This window comes from Lagopus muta, chromosome 11 (assembly GCF_023343835.1).
Source record: "Lagopus muta isolate bLagMut1 chromosome 11, bLagMut1 primary, whole genome shotgun sequence".
Taxonomy (NCBI): Eukaryota; Metazoa; Chordata; class Aves; order Galliformes; family Phasianidae; genus Lagopus; species Lagopus muta.
In genome coordinates this window covers 9217401-9241268 of record NC_064443.1, presented here as the reverse complement: position 1 = coordinate 9241268, position 23868 = coordinate 9217401, and the positions used below count along the sequence as shown (strand labels likewise).

The 23868-nt window shown below is 45.3% G+C and overlaps 3 long non-coding RNA genes across 3 annotated transcripts; all 3 read left to right on the top strand.

Moving 5' to 3' along the window:
* Window positions 1-4779: 4779 nt before the first annotated feature.
* On the top strand, window positions 4780-10539 carry LOC125698684 (uncharacterized). Its single transcript, XR_007379268.1, has 3 exons — window positions 4780-4890; window positions 7404-7543; window positions 9485-10539. It is a non-coding gene; the product is annotated as an uncharacterized LOC125698684 (long non-coding RNA).
* Window positions 10540-12763: 2224 nt separating this feature from the next.
* On the top strand, window positions 12764-16723 carry LOC125698685 (uncharacterized). Its single transcript, XR_007379269.1, has 5 exons — window positions 12764-12971; window positions 14068-14134; window positions 15054-15265; window positions 15690-15806; window positions 16640-16723. It is a non-coding gene; the product is annotated as an uncharacterized LOC125698685 (long non-coding RNA).
* A 2611-nt stretch (window positions 16724-19334) lies between these two features.
* Window positions 19335-21356, top strand: LOC125698687 (uncharacterized). Its single transcript, XR_007379271.1, has 3 exons — window positions 19335-19565; window positions 20346-20481; window positions 21282-21356. It is a non-coding gene; the product is annotated as an uncharacterized LOC125698687 (long non-coding RNA).
* Window positions 21357-23868: the final 2512 nt, after the last annotated feature.

Sequence of the window (23868 nt, the reverse complement as noted above, 5' to 3'; positions counted from 1 at the left end):
AAGCCATTCTTCAGTCTCATCTACGTACTGAACAAGCAGCTTTGGCCTCTTTTGTAATGATGTGAGTAGTATGTATCTTTTATTTCCTTGAGAAAAAAATACTCCTGACTATTTCTAGGCTTTGTCCTTGCAGAGGTGAGGGGGAGTGGAGGTGGAGCCTAAGACAGGAGCAGCTCATCTGTTCTCCCAGCCCCCTGGAAGAAGGAAAGCCCTAAAAAGGATCACAACTGTGTCACAGTGGTCCTCATAAGTGTGCCTGTGCTCAGCTCCAACTTTGGGTTTTGTGAGATGACTGCTCCCAAAGCACACACACTCTGAGGCCAAGGATGAGTCAGAGGGATGCTGTGAGTGGTGTGCTGGGTGGTACAAGCAAGTCCTTGTTTGTGGGAGTCCATTAAAGAAGAAAAATTGTAATTAATGCCAATCAGCATGAGTTCATGGAAAATAGAATGTGATGTCTCTCTTTGGTTTTGTTGATAAAAGTGATAGTAGTGCACAAGGGTTCTGTGAGACGTTTGACTGGGTACCACATGACATTTTGATTAAGGATCTAGAGCAGTATAAAATCAAGAGTGTGTGCGTTAAATGGATTAAAACCTGGCTCCCTGACAGGTCTCCAAATGTAACTGTAAATCATCCGCCAGCTGTGTTTGTAGCGAGGTCCCTCCAGTATTCTTGCAGTTAATATCTTTATCAGTGACATGGAAGAAAATGTAAAATCGCCACTGATCTGGTCTACTGATGGTGTAACGAGACAGGAAATGGTAAATAATGAGGAGGAGAGGTCACTGACATGGAGGAATATGGACCGCATGGGGAGCCAGGCTCCAGCAAACAACAAATATGGTGACACAGGTGAATGCAAGAACAAAGGTTAAAGCTGCTTTTCTAGGACAAGTGCTGCAGGATGCTGAAGAAACATCTGGGGTGTGGGCAAAAGTCATCTGCTTTGGCTAGGCTTGGTAATGTATGATGCTCCTTACAGAGCATCTCAGCAGGACTGATCCAGTTCAGATTGGTGACTGGCATCTACGTGTAGGGAAAAGCTGAAGTCCTGCTCACAGTGGGGTCAGTATCAAAAATCCCAGTGGTTTGGAGGAGGTGGAACTTCCATGAATGTTCTTAGGAACATTTTACCCTGGTCTACGCACAATGGTGAAACAAGCCAGAAGTTATTTTTAAACCAATGTATTACATGTTCCTGGATGAAAGCTTCAAAATTAATTTAAAACTACTGCAGGGTGTGTCGCTTGCAACTCCAGGGCTCTAGAAAGAGGTTCAATCTGCAGCAGCTGTGCTAGCTGACACATTACCTTACCCTATGGGTTTCCAGTGGTATGTGGTTCTTACCCATCTTGACTTGGAAAGGCTTATATCCACCAGAGGGGTGGCGATGTGTATCTCGTGGTCAGAGCATCATCTAGCACAGCAGAATCTAGAGGAGAGAGATGTTCACAACAACCTGTATTTCCAGCATGAATCTGCTCTTAGGACTGAGCTAAGCATGTTTAAGCTGGTGTTTCTGTGTGTTAGTGTTGCTTGATAAATAATATTGAAAGCAGTTCAAGATTTGGTGAGATGAACAGGCTTTTGCCAGAACCTTCCATGGGGCAACTAGAGGTCATTCCCTCCCATCCTGTCATATGTCAAATCCTCTTACACACACAAAAAAAACAGGTTAACAGCATGCTTGTGATGGCCAAATGAGCTGAGCTACTCAGGAAAGCAGCGTGTGTGTCTGTTAGCCAGGTTACACATGAGCAGAGTTAGGCTAAGCAAAGAAGACAAGCCTAAACTGAAATAACACCTCATAGTGCTGCATGGGGTGGAAAGTCACTGCTATAGGCATAGCTGCAATTCAGCTATCAGTCTGGCCCGCGGTGATGCTGGAAGAGCCATCATTTGCCTCTTCAATAATCTGTCACCCATCGCTGCTGCCTGCAGCAGGGGAAGTTTAATTTCCTGCGAATCATTTGCAAGATTTAATTTTACATTTTTCCAAGCTTCTGTTGACAAAATAGTTGAGAACAAGCCTGGTGTGGTGGCTGCTGTCAGAAGTTGTCCTCTAGTCAGCACTATCTCCATCATCTCCAGGGTCACCTGTTGGCTGGGCTCCTGCAGCATCCCAGGTTGGTGGACTGGAGATGTTGGGAGAAAAGTTGTTTGAGTTAAACACGAGTGTCTGATGTCAGGGGATTCCTGCCAGTCATTGTTCTGCTGCCTGCTTGGAAACAGGCTGAACTCTGTGGTTTTTCTATGCAGCATTCTTATGTAGCTGGCTGAGTTGACAACATGATAAATGCAATTATTTTTTCCAATTGTTATTTTTGCCCAAAGCATGCAATTGACTCTGAAATCTGCTGGACAGAGAAGGAATGCAGCACCCGCTCACAGCCCCGCAGTGGCACAATGATACTGAAGGCAGGAGTAGCAATGGTGGGAAGCAAGTGCTGCTGTATGGCGATGGCAAGGGACAGGCACCAGCCCATGCCCCCTTGGTCTCACAATGGGTTCTGGTGCTTGGGAACAACCTGCTTTCTTGTTGTGAGGAAGGATGAAGCATAGGATCAGGCAACCTTGATTTCCCCCCCTCCCCCCAAAAGAAAATGTCTTGAGGTGACTTGGGCCGCTGGCATCCAGTGCTGCGTGCCGCAACGTGGCATTGAGTGACAGGGACTAGAATGGTCACAGACATGGGCTGATGGTTGAACTAGATGGTCTAAGTGATTTTTTCCAACCTTTATGATTGTATGAGTGAGCGTGGTGGAGATGGGTTGGTGGTTGGTCTAGAAGTTCTTCATGGTCTTTCCAGCTTTAATTGATTCTATGATACCCAGCCAAGCAAAAGGACAGGCTGCCTGAGCTCTCATCATGGTGGTTAAAGTTTGTTTTAGCCATCTTATCTAATCTCTCTCCTAACTTTTGCTGGGGGAAAACATTTATTGCTTATATGGTGTTATTCCACGAGCACTCGCTGGCTGGGGCTCTTTGCGTGTGTGTATGTAGATATGAAGACCGATAACTTCAGGCCCCACAGTTTTATGGGTCAGTCAATCCCAACTGCTTACAGCGACAGATGTGGGGATGTGCTGCCTTCGTTACCTGTGGGCCGTGCACTATCAGGGTGTAAATCAGCAAAACAGGGCTCTGTTTATGCACATAAATTGCCCCAATATGACAGCTTAATACCCTTTTGACTTTTTACCCTCTGCGGGGGAGAGCCTGCAATGTCTTATGGCCCTGCTCACCCCAGTGATGATGCAGCCCAGCTATAAAGGCATGGAGCACACTCTGCTCCTTAGCCTTCAGGGTTGGCCGCACAGCCACCAGCACCCCGGAGGGGATTGGCCCTTCAGCAGACTAGTCCAGCAGGAAATTATCTACTCTCCCTCTGCTAAATGACCTGCTGTGCGGCCGGTCACAGGGGCCTGAAAATGCCAGCTCCAGCTATTCCCCTGTGGACATGATTCCTAGGCACGCAAAACCAGTAGCTTGGTCACCGGAGGGCAAAGCCACCCATCCGTGTCCCCAGCAGCAGCTTGCGCAAGGCTGTGGCTCTGCTCCGCATGGCCCTGCCCAGCTGAAGGTCAGCAGGGGGAATTTTCCCTGAGCAATGTCATGGGAAAACCTGCTGGGCTGCCTTCAAGGTGTTGGGTTGCTCCAGGAGAACTCTGGGTTTTGTTTTGTGTTTTGGTAGGGTGAGAGATGAGATAGCGAGGGGTTGGTGAGAAGGGATGAGGAGATGCCCGGACATTGTAGTGAAATGGATGGTTGAGATGTTTTCTAGAGATTCTCGAATTTAAATGATGTGGAAGTGGGAGTAAGACTTTGAAACAGAGATATTCCTTTTGAAATATACTTTCTAATTCTTAGTCCTCTGCCTGTTTCATTGGCTTGGACAACAGGCGCTCATTGCCCATCCAAACCCTCAGTAGCTCCCTTGGATTTTTTTCCTTTATTGATTACATCCAGCATTGAACTCAACCTGAAAAAAAAAGACTTTTGACTGCAAATTTTTGCTTGTGCTGGCAGTGACCAGCCCTGGGGGGCTGTTAACTCAGCCATTGTGCTTTCTCCCCAGCCAGAAGCATCCCCACACTGTTACATAGGAAAGAGACACTGGCAGCTGACCATTCTCAGCCTGGTTTTAAAGTATAGCTCCGGGCTGAAAATTTGATGTTTCTGGTGCCAGTGCTACCCTATGGCTGCAAATACCTCTTTTTACCCAGCTGGGACAGCTTCTCTTGCTGATCCCATTCTATTTAGTGATATTTCTCAGGAAGAGGGGATATCAAATGCTGCTGTTCCTATGGTGCACTGAGCTCAGCTTCCTGCAGAGAAGTGTATGAGACAGCTCAAGGTTGGATGCTCTGATGTTTTGTATCAAGCAAGCACACGCTGCAGCCTTTCTCTCAGCCTGGGTTTGCCTTTCTCTCGTCTGCCTGGCCCTGGGAAGGCTCATAAGCAGTTGGGTTCTTCGAGGACTCTGCCCTTCTGGCAAACTTGGTTGAAATTGGCCAGCGAGTTCACAGGGTCTATTAGGGACAGAAAGACACACCCATGGCACAGTCACAAAAGAGTTGTTTCTTTAGGAAACCAGGCTGGGAAAAAAGAGATTGTTTAAGTAAGCAAATATATTTCTTGGAGGCAGTAGGACAGAGAGTGGTAGGGGGAAGCACTTTGTTTATGCACCTATTGGCCTAATGTCTTTTTAAGCATTGGAGTTTCATGACTGAAATCCCTTTGTCTGTGTTTATGCCCATTTTGTTGCAGTTCTCAGTACTCGCTCTATGCTTTGCCTCCCAACCTCCTGTTTTGCTGCAGGACCCCACGGAGCACAGCCCTGAAATCAGCCTTGCACATACAAACAGTGAACCCATGGAGAGGAAGGTGAGCATGAATGTGAACACACTGGTAGCTAAAAGTTGTCCTCTAAAGCTCCTGTTTTGGGATTTGCAAACTCCCTTTCTCTATCAGCTCCAAAGCACCAGAGCAGCTCATTCCAGAGTGGTAAAAGCCCTTTTGGTCTGAGCCGTCAGCCCAAAATCCACGAGCCTGCAAGGCACTCTGAGTATGCCAGAAACGGGTGCAGCACTCAGGTGTCCCTTTGATGCGCTCCTGTTTATTTACAGAGGGTCCAAAAGGTCCCATTCCCCCTGAAGGTGGCAGGAAACAGGCGAGAACAGAGCCCTGTGCCCCGTCCTTCCTGCCAAGGCTGACCCCATCCCCCTCTGTCCCACCCCTGGGTGCACATGTGGGTTCCCGTGTCTCCATTTCATTTTTCTCCTGGCAAACTCAACTCAGGAAATCAGGCTGATTAAAAACTTTTTTTTTTTTTTTTTTAAGAAGGGGGAAAAAAAAGGAAAAATGTATTTCTTTAATTTTTTTCCCCCTCTCTTCTTAACGATCATTTTAATTAGGTTTGAAAAACTTACTGCTGAGCTGACAGCCAGCTGACAGGGCTCCCTTTCACCAGATCACCCAGCTCAGGGCTTTTCATCTCGCGTGCAGAATATTTTGACATTCCTGCTTTCTTGGCTCCGCGCATAGAGCCCAGTGGAACCTGCAGCCTAATTAAATGTAACAATTCCTGAAAATGAGGGTTGTTATTTTTTTTTCCTTGGGATAAGAATAGAGGTTTTATTTTAAAAAGAGCTAATCTATTTACTCTGTGCTGCCTGCTTCCTGACCTGGCCTCTGCACCTGAGGGGACAGGAACAGAACAGATTAGGCAGGGACTTAGTCACTGGAAAAGATGATGGTATTGGTGCATGCATGTGTCCTGTGTGCTCAGAATGTTGAGAGGCAGAAGGTTAGGAGGCCATGATTTTCCCCTGACTTTTTTCCTTACTTAGAATCATAGAATTATGGACCCATAGAATTGTTTGAGTTAGAAGGGACCGTTACAGGTCATCTGGTACGACACCTCTGCAAAGAGCAGGGACACCCACAGCTCCATCAGGTGCTCAGAGCCTGTCCAGTCTGACCCTGGGTGTCTCCAACGATGGGGCACCACCACCTCTCTGGGCAGTTCAGTGCTGGTTTTTCAGCACTGCTGTATCCATATGACTCCAGGGACCCACTTGTCCCTCCTCGACCACCTGCTTGCAGGGATGGAGAGCTGATCATTTGCAAACAGGCCCACAGAAGCCAATGAGTGACAATAGAGCCATTGTATCAAGAGCTTCATGACACAAGACAGCAAAAGGTAATCAAGGTTTGGGTCTGCCCAACTGCATGCCAGCAATCTGCAGCTCTGGGTGCCCAGAGCCTTCCTTCCAGAGCATTTACCACATTATTTCATTTTGACTGTGGTACTTCTGGACCCTTTAGCAAAACCCTTCATTCCCATCACCAACAAACCATGGCTGTGCTCCAGGAAAAAGTGGAGTTGGCACCCAACTTCCTTTCTATGCCCTACCCAAAGGTGCAGATGTAGGGCATGAACAATGCGAGCCACTCAGGCTCTCCCTCTCCTATGTTCTCCTCTCCATCTCAACCCTCTGTCCTCTAGCACCAGAAATCAAAGCCTGCAGGCTGTGTGCCCCATCTGGACACAGTGGGCTCGCCAATGGTGTCCGGAGCCTTTCTCAGACTGCAGCCTGATGGCAGCAATGAATCAACAGCCAGTGGACTTGTCAAAGGCATTCCTCCACTTTAATCCTATTGACAGGGACTACTGCCTGGAACAGGAACTGCGGGGTGAGCCATGTCAACAGCAGATTCTTATTACAGATAATATTGATGGGGCCTTTACTTGAATAATGAAGGGAAGAGCCCTCTGCTTTGACGTTTGTCTCCAAAACCTAGAATTACTAAGAGTTTAACCATCGGAGGGGAGCTTAAGATAGTTGCATCTTAAAGGATCTGCTTTCTTGTCGCATTCAAGGCTGGGGAAAGGAGTTTAGCCCATACACTGAGAGCTCCGCACTGACCTTTTCACTGCTCTTAATAAATGTTACAGTTAAATAAAGTCGGATGGATTTTTCTATCTACTGTAGCATGTTATCCACTTTCTGGGAGGAAAAAAAAGGTAAACAAAACAAAACAAAAAAACCCACCCAAATCCCTGTTTAATATCACTGTTACTCATTATCTTTGGAAGCTGCAGGGTGAAAGGCAAGTAGGAAGGGCAGGGGCAGGACAATCCAGGCTGAATTATCAGGGTAATTCCTACCATCACGCATGATTATGTATCTCTCTCTCTAAATACGGTTGAATCACGGCTGTGCAAATTGGTTGTGATCTTGTGGTTAAAGCTCAAACAAGAGTCAAGAGCTCTGGACATGTCTGGGAAAAGGTTTTTTTGCCTTTTTTTTTAACTATCATTTTTATTATTATTTTATTCTGTTTTCCACTCTTCAAAAAGAGCTGCAGGGTCTGTATTTCTTGGTTCCCTACAGGAGTGGAGACGCCAGAGCTGCAGGGGAGAGGCTGCCTGGGAAGTCAAATGAGGGCAGAAGGCATCAGCCTTTCCAGGAAAGAACCTGTCCTTGCACATTTCCTCGTGTCTGGGCTTCAATATCATGATTAGGAGCACATGGTGAGAAAAGGGACAGAGGATGGGGCTAAGCGGTGGGATCCCCACTCCTGCATTTTTAAAGGCAAGCAGGAGCTCCAAAGTGTCCTTCTGAAGCCCTGTTCTAGAGCTCTTTATAAGTAGGGGTTGGACCTCTGGCTCCTATTTGGACAGATGAGGAAGACAGCAGGCAAAGTTGGCCTTCGGCCACACTTATACCTCCCAGATCCTAGCGCTGGCCCAGGACTGAACTGGCAGGTGGTTTAAGTTAGAGCAGCCCCGTGGCTGCTCTAACTTAAGCCAGCTGGAATCTCTTCTGGGGCCGGTTCTACCAGCCAAGGTTTGCTGGATTACAGCAGGGCCCCGAAAGGCTCCAGCCCACCCCTACATGGGCGACACAAGAGGTCCAGGGAGCAGATGACATGAAAATGTCAGGGCAAGGCCCAGCTGGTGCTTTAGGACAGCTTTAATTCCTTCATGCTGCTGCAGAAAATTGGTGTCTGGTCCAAGGGAGTCTGTTCTCATGGTATTTTTAGTCTGATTTTGAGGACCCTAGGAGTTTTGGATTGCCCTTAAGTCTCAATTTTATATTTTCTGACTTGAGCTATCAAATATTTTCCATATATAAACAGCAGCCACAACATTTCAGGTTGGATGAGTTGTATTTTAGAAATAATTTTTTTTAAAAAGGAGAAAAGTAAAACCACCAACTGGTTCAGAGTTACTGTCCTTAGCTGAGCATACCTTGCTCTGCAAGGTTTTCCACACTGGAAGAGGCTCGCAGCAAGAAGATAGGCATGTCCCCTCAAGGCACTGATTTAACAGCTAGATCTGTCCCAGTGCCCTCATGCTTTCTGTCTCAACCAGGTGTCCACGAGATCCCACAGCAGACATCCTTCAGAGCCAGGGATAAGCCCTGGTCAGGCTGGTGGTGCTTGTGAGCTCAGGACATGAAGGGATCAGCAGCGCCAAGTTGCCTTTTAGAGCTGTGGGCATGGTTAGATTATAGAATGATAGAATTGTTAAGGTTGGAAATGCCTCTAAGATTATCTAGTCCAACCACCAACCCACCCTCGCCATGTCCACGACCACATCCCTCAGTGCCACATCTCCACAGTTCTTGAACACCTCCAGGCACTGTGACTCCACCACTCCTGGTGCAGCCCGTGCCAATGCATCACCCCTCTTTCTGAGAAGAAATGTTTCCTAACGCCCGACCTGAACCTCTCCTGGCACAACTTGAGGCCATCACCTCTCATTCTATTGCTGTTACTTGTGAGCAAAGCCCAATCTCCACCTCACCACAACCTCCTTTCAGGGTACTGCAGAGAGTGAAAAGGTCTTCCTTGAGCCTTCTCTTCTCCAGACTGAACCATCCCAGCTCCCTCAGCTGTTCCCTGTCAGATGTGTTCCAGACCCTTCACAGATATCTGTGGCCCTGCGCTGATGTGTATGAGCAGAACAGTGTGTGGCTCTGGAAGTACTGGGGCAACGCCATTCTCATCTTCATGTGGTTTCATTGGGAGCTGAAATCTGGCCAACGTGGGCCATAGGTGGTACCCATGGAATTATCTGAGACTTCACGTAACTCAGTTGGGCCCTTCAGGACATGAGAATAGATCAAAACCATGAGATATGTTTTCCTTTAAGAAAAGGAAGAAAATACGAAATGTTTTAAAAAGAAGAAAGAAAAAAAAAGTTGTTTCCACAGTACTTGATTTCAGAGTAGAGGAGGTGCTTTAAAGGGTACTGGCCTTGCATTTCTCAGCTTTTCTCTAGAACCTGGAGGCTTGTGAATTGCCTGTTCCTTTTTCTTTTCTTTTTAAAATGAAATGTGAGATTTTTGCATAATTCACCAGAGCATGGAGCTGGGGAGGGGGTGAAGAAAAACATTAAGTACTGTGGGACTGAAATTGCAAGAGTTGGCAATGCTGATTTTTTTGTTTTTTCTTTCCTTTTTTCCAGAGAAAAAGAAAACACCCCCCATTTTGCTAGCCCCAGCAGGGTGAACAGAAGGAAAAGGTGCTCCAGGGCAGGAAGAAACTGTGAAGAAATAGGTTTGCAAACTCCATTTATATTGGATTGTTTAAAAATTGTCCTGAGAGCTGCCTTCTGGGGACAGCTGTCCTACTCTGAAGGAGGAAGAGCAGAGATGTGTGTGGGGAGAAGCTGTGTGTGGGACTCTTGGGGCTGGGATGGGACTCAGGTTGCAATTGCCTCTGGTTGCTCTCAGGCCTGGGGAAGGCAGGGAGAGGCTGGGCACATGGAAGAAAGGCTCCAAAAAACCCTTCATCCTGTAGGAGCGACATCTCCCTCTGCAACAGGAGAGGTCTCAGTTGGGCCATAAGCTGCTCTGACAAGTAAAGAGATGAGAAAGGCAGCTGAATCATAGAATTGTTTGAGATAGAAGGGCCCCTTAAAAGACATCTGGTCCAACCCCTCCGCAATAATCAGGGACACCTACAGCTTCATCAAGAGCTCACAGCCCGTCCATCCTGACCTTAGGTGTCCCCAGGGACCTATCATCTCCAGGTCCCCTCCCTGCCAGCCGTCTGAAGTCATGGCAATGCTGCAAACGCCTCAGTGCTCAGGCAGGACATGCAGAAAAAGCTGAGCTGCCCTGGAGATGCACATGGGCTGGTGATACCCAACCTGCAGCCGCAGCAGTGGATAAAAGGAGGCTCAGCATTGCATTGCATTAATGTGCTGCATCCCAAGAAGTGTTTCTTCAGGGTGGAAGAATACTGGTAAGGGTCTCTACTAACGCATCCGTAGCCAGTATCTGGTCTGGACTGCTCAACAGCAGAAATGAATGCATCCATCTTGCCTTGGCTGCACATGGCATGCACAGGGGGACTGTTCCTTATTAGCACTCACAGCCATTGGCAAGAGCTGCTGGAACAGAGGTTGAGCTCCAACTGCTATTCCTGCCTCTCCTCCTTCACTTGTGCTTGTGTCTTTCTCAAACTCATTCCTTTTGGAATTTTCCATGCTTCATCCAAGCCCAGTGACAAGTTTTTGCTCTGAAGGTATGGACTGTGCTGGTTGGAGTCCCCTTTGTGGAGCTCCTCACCAATGGTGAAAGTTCATCTTTCATGCCCAAGGAGATGTCAAGCTGAAGAAAATCTTTAGATGATGTATTCTGATTTATTTACTTGTTTATTTGTTTTGAAAATTGACTTAAAAGTTTACATTTCCATCAACTGGAACATAAAAGGAAATCAATTATTTAGATCTCCCCAAGTGGAAAGCTGCAAAGGTCTGGCAAAACTGAAGTTTTTCCATGGAACATTCAGATTTTGTGAAAATCATGCTTTCTGTTGAAAAAAAAAAACAAAAAACAAAAAACAAAAGAACAAACTGATCATTAGTCTTTGATCTGCTCTACTTTTAAAGAATGATTCAAAAATATAAGGGCAAATATCTCCACTTCTAGCATCGAAGAATATCAAGACTTTTTTAGTGCAACTTCAATTCCATCCCCTTAGTGAAGTGGCTAAAAAATTTCTCAGGTTGAGGAAAAGTATTTTATCAGTTAGGAAGTTGTGGAAATTTAAAATGGATATCTTAATGCGTGTACTGGATTTGCAGCTTGCCTTTCTTCCTATCTGGATTGAGGATGCTGGTCTTAAAAGCCCAGTGTTAACTCAGTTATGAGTATCCCTGGTAGGAGGCTTTTGGTTTGCTAGCATTTTCTTCTTTAATTTTATTTCTTAAAAAAAAAAAAGAAAGAAAGAAAGAAAGAAAGAAAGGGCAAGTCAAACACAGAAAAATCTGTTTAGAACTGAAGAAGCAAAAATTACATCTTGGCACTGAGAAACCTCCATTCATTATGTTTCTGTAGCAGTGATTGTAGGGTTGAATTTATTATTGACAGGAATTTTGTGGTTTAATGCACATTTTTCTTTGGATTTTCAAATTTAAAGATTGTTTTCCTTTGACAGCCTTCTTTTTCTTAGAAAGTCAGGATAACCAAATAGTAAGCCTAACTAATTAAATCTTCAAAAGCTAGCGAGTTCCAGTCCAAGGATTTGTGGCATTACAAAGTTAACACAAGGTCATCGCACAAACGTAGAATTTTCTCCACTCCCTTCTCCACCCCATCATGTCAGGACAACTTCCTGAATGTCTGGAAATTGTCTCCACAAGCGTATGAATGCAAATATTAATTTGGTACTTCCAGACACACACACATACATATGAAATTGGCGTAGTCCGTGTACTGAGCACGCATGAAGTAGTTCCTTGAATGCACAGTGCATTGGCAAAATGCTCAGAACGTATCATGGTGGATGGCTTGATTTGAAACATAAAGATAGGTGATAAGGAATTCTTGCTCTAAAATCATTTATGTATGTTTCAAACGACTCACTTAAAGGGGGAAATATTTTGTAATTAACAGATAAGACTAACTGTGACACTTTAAATAAATGCAGTGTATTTGATTTTTGAAGTAGCGTTTAAGATTCTGGAGATGTGTTCAAGAGAGAAGGAAGATGCACTCAGAGTTGAAAATGAAGAAGTACTGTACATCATCTTAAGAAATTATGTGACCTCACATGGATCCTTATTCCTAAACGCCTTCGCTTCCTAGGAGATGGCAATGGCGCTAATTAAAACAGAGCTGGCAAGAAGAAGACCCTGCAAGGGAACTTGGGCTTCTTTTCCATGCCGACAGCCATGCAAGGAGAGGGCATTCAAAGATCTAGCCATGGAGGAAGTAACTGGGGAAAAGCTACCTCTACAGTTTCTAAGGGAAAATACAGGGTGTATGGTACTGTGAATGTTAGACACAGCAGGTGTGGTATTGGAGAGCTGGTGACCAGTTCAGTGGACAGTTTTGCTTAGTTTGAGCATGTGTGATCTTAGGCCCTGTGCTGGGCTAAGTTCCTACAACCTTTCTGCAGGTAAATGGGCAGCAGCTAGAGGTGGACAGCTGCATGGCAGAAAGGGAAATGGGTGTTTCCCGACGGCACGTTTATCTGCAGAGTCCATCACCAGAATGAATGAAAAATACTCTGATTTCCATGGCACTTTCTTCTCATTTCCTAACTGCTGCTCAGGCAAAGCTGTTATTAATTCAGGAGGAGTCTGCCTGAGCAAGAAGTCTTCAGAGTCCAAAATATTTTGCAGAGAGTAAATATAAGAATTTTTCACCTACCACAGAACAGCATCAGCCTCTGGGTTGAATGCAGGAGCTGTTTAACAATGCGCAGAAACATTTCCCCACAGGTTTGGACAGGAGTTGAAGGTTTGTATGCCCAACTGAGCCTACAACCGAAAGCAGTGAGCTGGACGGACACTCTTGGTGTGGGATGGGTTTGGAGGGTGAGTGCTACCTGCCTGAGTACCACACCGCTTCCTTTAGGACACCAGGAGACTTGCTGGAGCTCGCCCATCTGACCCAGTCCTCCACATGAGATCTGGCAAGATAATCACTCCAAGCGTCTGGGTAAGTACTGCAAAATGCTTCAAATAAATGAATAGAAATCATCTGCTTCGTAGATGCCAAGGGCTTTCAACATGTCGTTTCTTGGTAAACAAAGAATTTCAGCACGACAATATCTTAGGATGTTATTGGCCATATTTGTTCCCTCGTGCATATTGAAGTGAATGCGAATGAGGTTGCACAGCTTTCCTTTACGTTCTCCTCTGGCTTGGAGATTTTCTTCCCGCTGCAGTGGAGATGAGGGGGCTGCTCTGGCTGCACCGGCTGCACCTAAACAGATCCATCTGCCCCTACACCCCCAAACTCTTATTTCTGTGATGGTGAAGGGCAGGTGGAAGTTCTGCTCGTGCTTGGTGTTGCATGAAGTGCCATACACTCCAAGTAGAAAACAAAACAAAATACATCTTTTTTTGGTGGACATTAGAATGCAATAAAAACGTGTGTGCTTCCCCCACCAACCCCAGCTAAATTGATTACATCTGGTGGCATGAAAAAAATAGCCAAAATGTCAGACTGAGTCACACAGCCCCCTTGGGTGGTTATATTTATTTCAGGGTTGGAGCACTCATCAAAACAATTTATCCTTGGCTCTCCTTCTCTGCCTTCCCATCTCTGTGCTTACAAACTCTTCTGTGTTCCCTAACACTTACGTTTAGCCCCAAGCTCGCTCCTTCCCTGGACGTTCCTTTCTCCTTCTTGTTTCTCCCTCTCCGGCTCTGGCTCCATTCCCTCTCTCCTTTCCCTTTGCTAAATCAACCCCAACAAACCCTGTAGCTGCAACTCTCCACTGGGGATGGCAGAGGAAGCTGGAGCACAGACTGTTTCTAAGACTGTGTCACCTATTTAGTATCGCGTTTCACATTACTTGGGGTGAAGAGGCTTGATAAAAATGAGTGAGTGAGCTCCCTGCTGTTGTTTCCATCATCTCTGCCACCAGTGGAGCAGCCAGTGTGGGACTGTCTTGTTTGGACTGCCATGGCTCCATCCCCAGCCTCACTTGTTCTCCCTTGGCTGTGACAGAGGTAGATCTGCCAAGTCTCTTTTGGTGGATTCCTTGTCGGGCTCATCTCACTTGTGTCCTATGTTTTCTCTCTGGCAGGGAGCATCACTAGAAGAAAGTTCAGTGTGATGAAAAAAAGAGATAAAAAGAGAGTGTGATGCAGCAGGTGAGGAGAACTTCATCACCAAGAACATAAATCCTCATTTTCACCCCTCTTCCAAAACTTCGTCCTTCTATCCAAATCACAAATGGCCACATCCTGCCCGAGGATACCCTATATATCTTGGTTCATAAATCCCTTTGCAATTTGCTGCTAGGCTGAATCTGATTTAGGATGAGAAGGAGTGGCTTCTAGTTGTGCCCGGGGAGGTTCAGGTTATACGTTAGGAAAATCTTCTTCTCCAAAGGAGTGGTCAGGCACTGACACAGGCTGCCCAGAGAGTGGTGGAGTCACCATCCCTGGAGATGTTCAAGAAATGTGGAGATGTGGCACTGAGGGGCAACTGGTTAGTAGACAACATTAGAGGACAATTGGACTGGATGATCCTGGTGGTCTTTTCCAACCTTAACAATTCTACGATTCTATGCTCTCATACATTGTGCCAACCACAGTTGTTTAGAATCCTTGTGGACTGGAATGGCTGCAGAAACTGTAGAATTACAAGATCATTTATGTTGGAAGGGACCCTTAAAGCCTTCCTGGTCCAACTCCCCTGTAATGAACAAGAACACCTACAGCTCCATCAGGTGCTCAGAGCCCATCCAGCCTGACCTTGAGTGTCTCCAGGGATGGGGCATCTGCCACAGCTCTAGACAACCTGTGCCAGTGCCTCACTGTCCTTATTGTAAAAACTTGTTCCTTATATGCAATCTAAATCTTCCCTCTTTTAGTTTGAAACCATTTCCCCTTGTCCTGTCACAACAGACCCTGCTAAAGAGTCTGTTCCCTTCTTTCTTACAGTCCCCCTTTAGATACTAAACGCCGCTCACAGATCACCCAGGAGCCTTTTCTTGGGACTCAAACTCTTGATTACTCTTGCTTTGGGGCTGAAGGATTGCCCAGCACGCTGCTTTTCCTCCAACAGAAAGAACTCCTTGCTTTCTCCACTGCTCCTGAGGAACCAGTGGCAGATGATGGAGACAGAGCGGCTCACTGCTCTCATGGCTGGAGAAGTGGTAGGAAGCTCTTGGCACCATAACATCTGAGTTAATGTACTCTGCTCTGCCCGTTGTGCCTCCTTGCTCCCAGCATGGGCATGGGCTCCTGTTATGCAGCATGCCACATTTTTTTCCTGCGGTAAGTCAGAGCCTCCTGGGATCTGGTATTGTGCTTTTTTTCCCCCCCAGGTATTTTTGTCTGTGAACCACAGAAAGCTGAATAGCAGGAAATGAAGTGCAGATTGAGAACATGGTTGAGTGCACTTGCTAAAATAAAACATTGGGGGGAGGAGGGAGAGATTCTTTTATAAATAGAAAATGAAGTGTGTTTATTTTTTATTGATGAAGTATTTAATTGCTGTGAGGATTTGAGAGATGTTTGTAGCTGTGCATTGACTAGAAAAGCTGCTTGGTCTTTGGTGCAATCACCCTGCTCAATCAAATCACCTGTTTCACAGCTGGGAAGGGCATGGGGATGTCAGGATTTCTTGAAGTTCTCTGATTTGCCACAGTTGTGCCAGCAGTTTTGGAGAAATTGCTGGTTTCTTCTCCCTGCATCCTAGGAAGACGCAAAGACGAGATGAGAGGATGTGTTCCGCAGCAGAAGAGAAAGTCTCTGGCCAGCACACTTGCACTTTGGCCAGGCTGGCTTACCCAAGCAGTGATTTTGGTCAACACACGTAAGTGAAGGATGTTGAGATAAGGCTGTGACCTTTTAGTTTATTTTGTTCCTCTCCCACAAATGCTGGATGGATCCAGCCAAGCAGCTGAGTTCTTTTGTGAGACTAAATTAATCTCATTAATTCAAATGTCTAAAATTAGCAACCTTTAGTAATCAGTGACCTGGACTGCTTTCTTCTGGCGCGGTGAGTGGGTTAAATTTCTTCAGACCATCTCATCATCAAGCTCTCTGGAGCTGTTCTGCTCTCCCTGTGTCTCTGAATTACCGCCTGAAAGATTGCACTTTTAAGCTGTTTGCTCCAGTGAAGGATTATGGGGCTTCTAATAATGCAGAGACCACTGTGCTTGGAGTCTCCATGACAGGTCTGGGCACCTTCATAGGAATCATGGTGTAACCAAGAGGTGTATTAAAAGAAAAAGTGTGTGTGGGGGGGGACGGGGGGGGACTGCTTTTGTTTGAGGTTTTGTAGAGTCTTAACTTAGTAGTGTCCCGGGAGGCTTTGAGGCACAGGCTGAAGCTAGAGAGTTAGCCGTCCTTATCAAACTTACTTGAATTAGATCCCCAGTGTACAGAAATTGGACACACTAGTTGCATTTCAGAGGGACCAGTCATTGATCAGCCTCATGTCTGCGGAGCAAAACCATCATGAAGGAACTCAGGGTCACTGTTTCAGCTTGCCTTCACCTCAGCTGTTCCCATGTAGGAAAAGACATCATTCCCTTTGGCCATAAGAGGCTGTATAGGTGATCCAAGCCCTTTTTCCTCATCTATCTTACCCATTTATACTAAGCCTCTATTTCTGAAAGTCTCGCCTTGACCTTGCCTTAACAGAACTCCTGTCCTGATGTTGCCATCACAGAGGAAAATGTCCAGTTATGCAGCCTCTGGACTAAACAGCCACCAGCCCAATGGAGACGACCTCATCTGTGAGTAAACTGCAAGTTCATTTGCCTTTCTTGGAGATGAAAACCTCTCAGCAGCTCATGAGCTCTCACAAGAAGGTCTGAATCCCTCTACATGGGAGTGGGTAGTCCCTCTGCTGGCTGATGTTCCAGTGGAAATTAGAAGGGGTTTCGGGCAGAGGAGAAATTCTAGAGGGGAGAATAGATGCAAGAAATTCCTAGGAATGTCACAGAAACCAACATCCCCCCCCTCCGCTCCTTCCAAACCAACCCACCTAAAAAATGCCATTTTGTGGGCTATTTTGGAAAGGAGTCCATGCCTGGGGAATTTTTGGCTGATGCTTATGGCTTTTAGAAGTTTCTGGGAGATCAGATGAATAGAAACAGGAACCAGATGGGACTTCTAGCTGCTGGAAAGAAAGGGAGAAAGAAAGGAAAAAAAATAATCCACCCCTTGTTTAAAATCTGAAGAGCACTTGTTCACTTTTGGGGAGTTTCCCCTTCACCCTGGTTTTCTTATTTTAAAGTAATTTAGCACAGTTCCATTATATTCTCATAGGACGTTTCTCCCTTTTGTTGTTGTTGCTAGGAATTTTTCTTTCTTTTGCAATAAAAACCAGTTTATTCTTAGGAGAATTTAAGCCTTTGCCTTACTAGATAAAAAGAAAGACAGCTGTTGGTTTTGTTCTCACAGCAACCTCAACATCCCTTGGCAATTTACTCACTGAGTTTATCTCTGTGTGGCTGCAAAATACAAAATAAGATGGTGGCAGTGAAGAGTAGAGCAAAGTCAGAGATGGCCCTGAACTAGCAAAACTGAGTGTGTGTAATTTCCATTTTATGTAAATGACCAAAAAAGGGAAAGTTGCACTATACTGAAATGCGAGGTGCACTCAAACATGGACTGCAGATGCCTGGTGCCCTCAGTGACCCAACTTGTCAGGCACAGCGCTGGATTTGTAGAATCCTGACCGTTGGGTTTTGGGGGTTATGGATTTAAAAAAAACCCAGCCTGGTCCAGTCCCAGGCTCCATTTTATCAGACCTTGGCTCTGGAGCTGGTTCATTTCTGGAATATATCCCAGAGACTGAATAAGGGCCAAGGAGCATTTTCCAGCTCCTGTGTCCAAGCTGGACTCCGTGCTGGGAGTCGCAGTCCAGCTGAGATCTGACACCATGCTGGAACTGGGCTTAGTTGTGCATCATCCCTATAGTCTTTTCTTTCCATACTGATGGGCCAGAGGGAACCAGTGCCATACATCACATTGTGCCCCTACTCTTCTCAGGAAAGACATGAGATCTTATTCCCTGGCTGGTGGGAAGAATGGAAAATAGATAGCAGCTCATAGGTGAAGGTGATAACTGGCTATTACCGTACTTAGAAGCTTTGCCAATTATCTTCTTTTAAGCATTCTGCTTTTAAGGATTCTTTTAGTGGTTAATGTGTCTTCCAATTTTCCAGATATTTACAGCTTCCTGGAAAAAAATGCACTCTTCCCAGGATCCTATCTTGTTTTACGGTCTTCCTCTCTTAGCATCATTTTGTATTATTTCTCGTGCTCTCTAATCTGTAGCCATTCCCAAGACAGGGTCATCAACACAATGTAATGATCCCTGATAAACTTTCACCCATGGTTTGTGTGTCAATATGAGAGGAAATCCATCCTTGGGACTTAGTAAATGGGTATTTCTAGGGATTGGATGCTTCACAAACAACGCTTAGACTATACTCTGTGTTATGATACTTACTAATGGTGATGCACAAAGTCAACAGTAGATATTTTAAGACATGATAGTTGATGCAAATGTGCGTGCACTTGAACACATGGCTTTGGTTCCAAGGTTCGTCACAGACAGACCTAACTAAGCCAGCTGCTTGAACCCTCTATTATGGTGACCAATTGATTAGATTAGTTTAAATGAAAAAAATGCCCCCAAATGCAAGGCTTTGGTTTTGCACATCCCATTTGAGTTCCGACTTTATGGCTTGCTTTTTTCTTTTGGCTCCAACTGGTCAGGCAGGATGTCCCGTATTAGAATGCTGCTCAGTTGTTGTTGTTCTTTGCGGTTCCAGTGAGCTGTTTTTTCAGAAATGTCTGGAAGGAAAGAGACAGAGGGGACTTGGTTCACAGGTTTTGTACAAAAGCTTTTATTTTCCCTTTTTCCCCCCTCTTTTTTACTTCCCATGGATCTGATGTGCGAGTGCTCTCAGGAGTGACATGCTCAGATTTTACAGCGAAGCGCTTATCACATGACTCAGGTGACTGCTGTTGTGGTTGAAGCAGTATCATCCTAGGAATTTTGTTTGAATTTAGCTGCCAGCTCAAACAAAAGTCATCTGAGTAGGCAAGCTTTTACTGGTTTCACTTTGGCTTCCCACGTCGGTTTAATTTGGCCCATGCTTGCTCAAAATGTCTCCAGCTGTCTAGAAACTTGTTCCTAGCATTCTGGAACACTCACAGTCCTTTTGGCCGGTGTGACCTTAGTTGTAAAGGCTGGATGTTGTTTATTTCAGATCATTTTTACTAGCTCTATTATATATAAGGCAGCTTGCATAATCGTAAGAGACAAATGTGTTGGTTGCTGTCCTTCTGTTCACAGGTTCTAAGTTACTGTTGTCCACAATGCTCAGGCATGAGATTTCCCAGAGAACACCACCTCGTTTTGTCCCATGGGAGTTTTTGCTAATATTTTCTTTTATATTATCACTCTGTTGGAAACTTTCCATGCACTTCACGTGGAGGACCAAAGTGTCGGAAGATTAAAGGAATGTCTTTTTTGCCCAACCAACATGAATTGGGTGCTGAACTAGGCACAACTATGCACTACTCAGAAAAAGAAATGCCTTCTAAAGAAGTAAGTGACTGGAAGGAGGCAGCGAAAATCCATCAGATTTGCATGACTAATTAGCTTATCCTCTAGTTATTATCCTTGTGTTTACTTGTAATGAGAATCTTCAAAGATTATTCTATATTGGACATGTAGCTGACTTTTTGCTTACATAATTCTTTCTGTACCCAGATATTGCTGTGATGGTTGTTCTACTTCAGCAAATCTAATTTTCTCTTTAGATCAGGTGCGAGTCAGGGAGGCCATAAGAAGGAAGGGGAAAGACACCTCAGCAGGGTCTCCTGTAATAGGACAAGGGGAAATGGTTTCAAAAATAAAAGAAGGAAAATTTAGGCTGGATGTAAGAAGTTTTTACAACTAAGGTAGTGAGGCATAGGTTGCCCAGATAGGTATTGGGTGCTCCATCCTTGGAGACAGCCAAGGTCAGGCTGAACAGGCTCTGAGCACCTGATGGAGCTGTGGGTGTCCCTGTTCATCGCAGGGGAGTTGAACTAGGTGGCGTTTAAGGGTCCCTTCCAACTCAAACAACTCTATGATCTTCCTTACTCATAAATGTTGAGAGGATATGAGTTGTCCTCTTTAAAAAAAAAAAAAAAGTCACCTTTAAATACCTACTAGTGTTTCTGTATATCCCACAACTAATTGAACTTACTGCTGGGTAAAGGATTAATTTTCACATGCTGAAAGCATGGTGCAGGAAGCATGTTACCTTGGTGTTTTGAAACGTGGCTGAAAAGAAAAATTTGAGGTTTTTTTTTTTTTTTTTGCTTTGTTTTTGTTTTTAAGTGTCTGCTAGGTAGTTCTCTTAGAAAGACTGGCAGAACTGAAAAAGAGGACTGATAAAATAAAACTGCCTTTTGACAAATCATTCCAAAGAGCTGAATTCAGCACTGTTCTCTTTCTGAGCATCACAACCAACCAGGTCAGTATTGTTTCCTGTTTTCTGACATTCACAAACTTCCACTGGACACATAAAACTTTACATTTACCACAAAAAGTCATCCAATTTTAACAACAACAATGGTAAATATTAAAAGTACTTTCAACCTGGTGAGGCCTTTATGTATGAAAAAAAATCTGTGTTTGTTACCTAACCCATCAGCTTCCTCTTAAGAAATCTTATGATTCCAGAATCATGGAATCATTGGAAGAGAGAATCTTAAAGGCCATTTAGTCCAATTCCCATATCTGAGCCTTATGTAAATGAGGAAGTTTAATTTTACAGCTCAGTTGTATTTATTTTTTTGTATAAGAGTTTTCAAAATCAGAGACAGGTCCTATGGGGGCATACCAGGTGTGTTCTGCCCACAATCAAAGTTCCTGATGTGTTTGGGCTCTTACCTTCACCTACTCCTCTTTCAATGAGAGTGAAAGAGAAGCAGCAATTGATATTCTCTCCATGCATTCACCCATAATTTCTGTAAGTTTTTTATAGGGCTTCTAAGAAATATTAAGTGTGTCTGGGGCATGAAGTGGTTGGTGTCCCATCCCTGCAGACAGCCAAGGTCAGGCTGGACGAGGTTCTGAGCACCTGGTGGAGCTGTAGGTGTCCCTGTTCATTGCAGGGAGTTGGACCAGATGGCCTTAAGGCCCCTTCCAACTCAAACGATTCTGTGATTCTGTGTTTGAAGCCCTCTGCTGCCTGGACAGTGGAAAGAGGGACATTGCATCCTTGGAACTGTCTGAATTTCTGCAGTGCTCCCCATGCTTTGGGTCTCCTAGGTTCCATAGGCTGGCATTTCACAACAAGGACATCCCCAGAGCAGCTTGGGACCTCCGCAGCATGCATCCTCCAAAGAAAATGGAGAAATGAAGATGAAAACGGGTCCGGCTTTGCCTTGGGTGAGTCTGGCTGGGCCTCATTCAGAAAAGCCCACCCGTGTTTCCCTCTGAGCACACAAATTGCTGCGACGAGACGTGTCCCCTCGGCGAGCACTTAAGTGCTTCGCTGAACCGGGGCCAAGGTCCGGCCTGGAGCCACCCCGCTCCGTCTTTGGCGCCGCACCGTGGAGTTGGCCCTCCTCTTGGGCTGGAGAAGGTTACGAAATCCTGGCCCTGACAGAGAGCAGATGCATTATTGGGAAGCCCTCGGGTCATGAGAGGGCTAATAGTCACATTCCTGGCTGGGATGGCGAAAGATTTACGCCGGGCGCTTGCTCGCCTCGCCCTGCACCAGCCCGGCTCCCTGCTTCACCAGCCCCCTCGGCTTTAATTGTTGTGTTAATGGCCCTTTTATTTGAAGCAGATCCCCTGGCTTACAGAGGAGAATGTCATTATGTCGTATTTTAGATGTATTTACATTCTCCTTGCCACAGGGATAACGTTCTAATTATTTTCTATAGCTGACAGCACCAGCGTCTCTGGTATTAGGGACCCCTTAGACCTGATTACGTGGTCTGTTTTTCTTCAAATCACCCACAAATGACAGCGTGGAGCAGGTTTATTATCAATTGACGTACCTTTGCTTAACGCAACTTGCTCCCGAAACAAATGTCCTGAGCAGATAATACATGTTAAGAGCATGTCTTTCTGCCTGCGCGAAGGCAGATGGGCTTAGGAGGTCAAGCCAACGGTTGACCTCTCCTGACTCCTCGGCACAGTGCCGGGCCATGTTTCCTATGCAAATCCTATCCAAAGGCCATTGGAAAGGGCTGCTGTAAATTATACAGCTACCGTGTCAAACGACTGCATGGGTAGGGAGAAGTGGGTGCTAGGCTGGTTTTGCAGTGAGATGTAGAGAGGCACCGGGCTGTGGTGTAGATGGCGGGACTGTGCTTGTGTGAGAAGTTTCTTTTTAAGGGGAGAAGAGGAATGGAGAGCTGAAAGGAGCCGAGGTTCCTTGCTGGATAGAGCTGTACAACGCACATTGGCCTTGATGGAAAGGGTGGTGAGAGGGGACGCCTGGCAGCGGGGTGTGTGGGGCTGTGGAGGGAGGTTGGGAACTGCATAGAGAAAAGTTGCTATAGAAGACAAGCTGGGAGAAGCCTAACAGCTTTGTGAGAAGAGCTGGGTCGGGGACCACCAGGGCCAAGCGCTGGAGATGGGGTGGAGAGGGTGGCTGCAAAGAAGTGTTGAAGCCCTGAAGTTGGCCATGCAGGTATGGGGGCGTGCAGAATTAGGGATAGCAATCAAGATGAGGAGAGTGAAAGAAACAGTTGTTAGAACAGGATGATTTGATTTATCCCAAGTCATTTATTCACCAAATTTTCCCCCTGAGATCTTAAACAGACTGAAGTGGTTTCAAACGTCATTATTTAGGACAATTCAACAAAATGTTTGTTACTTTGAAAAGAAAGGAGAGGAGGGGGGTGGAGAAATGAAAGAAAGAAAGGAAAAATAAAAGTCTGGATAGTCTGGTTTGCCACATTTGAATTTTATTGCCAAATTGGGATGGGTCGAGAAAATCACTCTTTCTCTTCTCTGAACAGGGGAGTTTCACTTACAAAGACCCTTCTGATGTGAATGCTTACGCAAGCCCAGATGCAGTCTCCTTGTGTATTCAAACAACAAAAGGCAAGTATTAGTTCTAGTGAAACCCTGTCGAGGAAAAGTTTGTGCACCGGGACATCTGAACATGAGGACAATTTCATTACAAAACTCAGGCGCGTCTTAGTGGAGACTTTTCTCCTTGCAGCACCAGAGATAATTTTTTCCTTGTAGCTCCTGGGCATGCAGGGCATTTTAAAAGCAAATAGAAAAGCAAAGATGCTGCCCCAAGGGGAGTTACAATTTAAGTCAGACTAAAGCAGAATGAAAATGCTGGCTGCCTGGTATTAAAAGCCAGAAGATGGGCACTTTTACTTGGAAAGCTAAGACTTCCATTAAGCTATTTAGATTTTCTTGTCTGTACGCATGGCTTCTGTAGCCATTTTTAGCTTCTCCTTAAAAGAAATAGGTCTCACTGCTTCCTGCAGTAACTTCGGAGCCTATCTGCAAGGTTCAGTGAAAGGTGGCAGTGGGGTGGATGTCTTACGTTTATTGAAAATAAAAAGCCAGGTAGAAGAGAGACAAACCATTTATTTCAACTGAAGTAAAAGCTTCTCCTTGTGCAGAAGCAGTATTACTAATCTTTAAAAAATCTGAGAGAGACAGAGAGGGATAGATGTTTTCTTGCAGTCATTGCAGCTGCAGCCAACTGGAGAAAATTTCCATCACAGCATGTACAGGAGAGTTGTACCCTTTAAGATGCAGGATAATTCAACCAAGGGAACACAAAGTCCGGGAAAACAGGATCCATGCTTCCACCTCTCTTAAAGTTACTACTTTAATTTTAATTTTATTTTAATTTGTTCATATGAATTTGGTGGAC